Raw genomic sequence first — 3,738 nt, forward strand, 5'->3', positions numbered from 1 at the left:
CATGATAGACTTTTATGATAGTTAATGCTGTAGACTTGCAGTACCTAACTTTTTTTTTAACCATATGAAATGATATCAGTTCTATCAGGAAAGAATTGTTAGAAGGAATGAAGAACCTTAAACGCCTTCAATATTCTTTTATATAATTGAATTGTTTTGGGAGTGATGAAGTTGCTAAAATACAATATATGAAGACCAGCAATAAGAGAGAGGTGTTCACTGAATTTCATGTCCAGTTTGCTATTTAAGTTTTCCTTTGTATGGTATTTGGGCCCATCATTTCCAGCAAAATTCAGGCTATAGTTATTGTTTGCACAGAAAGATTCATATATGCAGACAACAGTGACTGCACTGTAGGTTGAAAATGTACGGAAAAGGAGTTGCACATTGGTGCAAGTGAGCCAGTCCATAGAAGGAATGGTCTTAGAAGAAGCAGGAACTCTGAAAAGGTGTGGGGGTGCGAGTTTGTAATCCCAGCACTTGGGAGACTGAAAACAGGAAGATCACCATTAGTCTGATTTACATAGTGAGACCCTGGACACCCTGTAGGGGGTAGGCCCTATGCCAAATACAATTTGGCATAGGGTAGGCCCTGTGCCAAATACAATTAAAAAAAGAATCAGGAACTCAGAATCAAGGTGAGAATGAGAATATCAATTGCCTATGAATTAATAAAATATTAGGACAGCACTAGCCTTCCCACAAATAGTGGGATAGACGTGTTGGCCAACACTGCATAGAGCTTAGTAGGACAACTTAAGTTTAGACTTCAGTTATACATGATACAGCTAGTTGTTTTTATTTTGTGTTTTATTTGATTTATTTTTATTTTAAAGATAAAAAGCAATAAAAACAATTATACAGAATTTCAAAACAAGACAATGAGAAATTAACAAAGGTTAGTATATTTTATAGTACTATCTTCAAAGTAATTTTTTCAGATTATAATATATAGGCATGCAAAATTGACCAAACAATATAAACACAACCTGATTTTTAATAAACTAATAGAAATTAGTAGTATCCTTATCAGCAAATATATATTCCCCCTCCTTTCCTCCTTTCCCCCATCCCTTTTTTTTTTTTTTTTTTTTTTTGAGTAGTTTCTTTCCCTTTCGCAATATCTGTGGTATTTCTTGGATTGTATTTACTCTTTCATTTTTGCTGTACGGACACACTGTGATGTTTACAATGTGAGTCTGATTTATTTCACTTATATTTAGGGTCTCTGGAACAATTTCTAATAGATAAATATTGGAAAGCACCCAAATGTCCATCAACAGAGGAATGGATTAGAAAAAAGTGTGGTACTTTATACAATGGAATACTGCTCAGCTATAAAGAAGGACAAACTTGAGGCTTTGATAGGTAAATGGATGCAACTACAGTCAATTTAAATGCTTCTTTTTTGTTTTGCATGTATTTATTTTAGTAACTTATTACAGTGTTAGGTGTCAGATCTGCTGACATATGACTTGCCACTGAGTTACATTTCTAACCCCTCTTTTGTTGTTCTAAAACTTAAATTTTCTCTAACTTATTATAGAGTATTTATTGATTGAGCAAAATAACACTCTTTGACAAGTCCCTTAGAGGAAGTAAAAAAATAAAGTTTAATATCAATGTGCATAAATGAATACCAGTTGTGTGAAAATTTAAGAAATTTCATACAGTCTTGTGAATACTTGAAATTTTTTTCTGCCCGTTATTTCATGAACTTGCCAATTTTCATGTGTTAAAATCAATACTCCTTTATATTTTGGAAATATTAAAATGTGGTACACGTGTATGTGATTAAGCTATTGTTATAAAAATCTCCACTCTGGGGGAGTAGATTTAGGCAAATCTTTAATTGTGTTCTATGCTTACTTAGCTTAACATGTTTGCATACATTTTAGAATGACTTCAAACTGTATTGCTTTTAAATACCAGTTTATTCTCAGTGCCGCCACACTATACAGCATTTGTGTTTTGTTAGCTTATCTTTTTTTTTGCTAATTATTTATGCAAAGATCATGTAAACATGCTTGTATCTAAATCTCCTTCTCCAAATTGATGTGACTTAGCAATATTTAAAACTTGAAAGCAAATAAAAGTTGCTCAATTGGAAAGTAAAGCATGTTTAGAAAAATCTTTTCAAGTTTCTTTATAAAGTACCAGGCTGTTATTATTGTTGTCTATCAACTGAAACATTTTTGCATGTTCCACTGATAAGAGTTTGGGCCACAGCTATTACGTTTTTATGTATAACTCATATATGATTGCATAACTTGATTATATTTACCTTTTTATTTATGGGTTTGGTACAGGGTCTCATTACACAGCTTGGACTCATGGTGATCCTCCTGTTTTCAGCCTCCCAGCTCTGGGATTACAGGCATGTGCCACCATGCCTGGACTCTGTCACTGGCTCAGCACATCCCAAGGCACAGGACTGGCGCAGCATGCGGAATTAGGAATGGAGCCCAGGTCCCTGCACTTGTGAAAGCTGGTCCTTAGTCTGCTGGGCTATTTTGCCAGCCTGATTATATCTAACTCATACATAATTTTAGATTCTGAGTCCTACCTGATTATTGTATGTTTGTATGTTTCTTACTACAAGTCATTAAACAGATGTTTTATAAGATGATGTTTGGTAGGCTCTTAGAAGCACAGTGGCCGAAAGAAAGTCAACCAACTAAAACAAGAGGTGAGCCTTCTATATCATCGCAAACAAAAGTTTTACATATTTAAGGAAAAGCTTGATTTATTGCAAATACCTCTACTCCAACATGGTGACACTCCTAGGATCTGGAGTGAAATGGACTCCATGTGTTTTAATTTGCATTTCTTGATTAACTAGTGATGGTTAATTTTCTTTCATATATTTCTTTGTTGTTTGTATTTCTTCATCTGAAAAGCATCTGCTCATTTCAGATTCCCATAACTGGATTGGATATTTAAATTAGGGGGTGTGGTTTTTGAGTTCTTTATGTATTTTAGATATTAGCGTTTTGTCTGAGGAATAGCTGGTAAGGATTATCTAATCTTTGGTTACTCTTCATTTTGCTCGGAGTTTCTTTTGCTGTGCAAGATTGTTCTATATAGTATGATCCCAGTTGTTGATTCTGTGTAATATTTCCTGTGAAATCAAGATTTTGTTCATAGAGTCCTTGCCTATGCCTGTGTCTTCAACAGTTTTACCTATTCTGTGTTCCAGAAGATTGTCACTGTTTTAATATTTAGATATTTAATCCAGTTTCAATTTTGTTTAGTTCATAATGAGAGAATAGATTATAGGTTTAATATTTGGTATATGAAAAGCCAGTATTATCAGCATCATTCACTAAAGAGTTCATCATTTTTTTTTAGTGAAGGCATTTGACCTTGTATCAAAGAAAATGTAAGTGAGTGTGTTAGGAGTTATTTCTGCATCTTTCATTTTGCTCTATTGAACTTTTATTTTCTATTGAACTACAAAGCTACATTTTGCCAATACCAACCTGTTTCTATCATAGCAATTTTGTAGTATAGTTTAATGTCAAATATTGTGATGCTCTCTGCTTTGCCTTTGTTGCCAAGAGTTGCTTTTGCTATTAAAGGTCTCATCTCCTCTGGTTCCAAATGAATTTGAGTATAGGTTTTTTCCAGTTTTGTTTTTTTTTTTTTTTCGGAACCAGGGATTGAACTCAGGCCCTTGCGCTTGCCAGGGAAGCACTTACTCCATTGAGCCATCTCCCTGGCCCCTAATGGAATAAG

The sequence above is a fragment of the Octodon degus genome, unplaced genomic scaffold (assembly GCF_000260255.1).
Source record: "Octodon degus isolate 3935 unplaced genomic scaffold, OctDeg1.0 scaffold00066, whole genome shotgun sequence".
NCBI classification, from domain to species: domain Eukaryota; kingdom Metazoa; phylum Chordata; class Mammalia; order Rodentia; family Octodontidae; genus Octodon; species Octodon degus.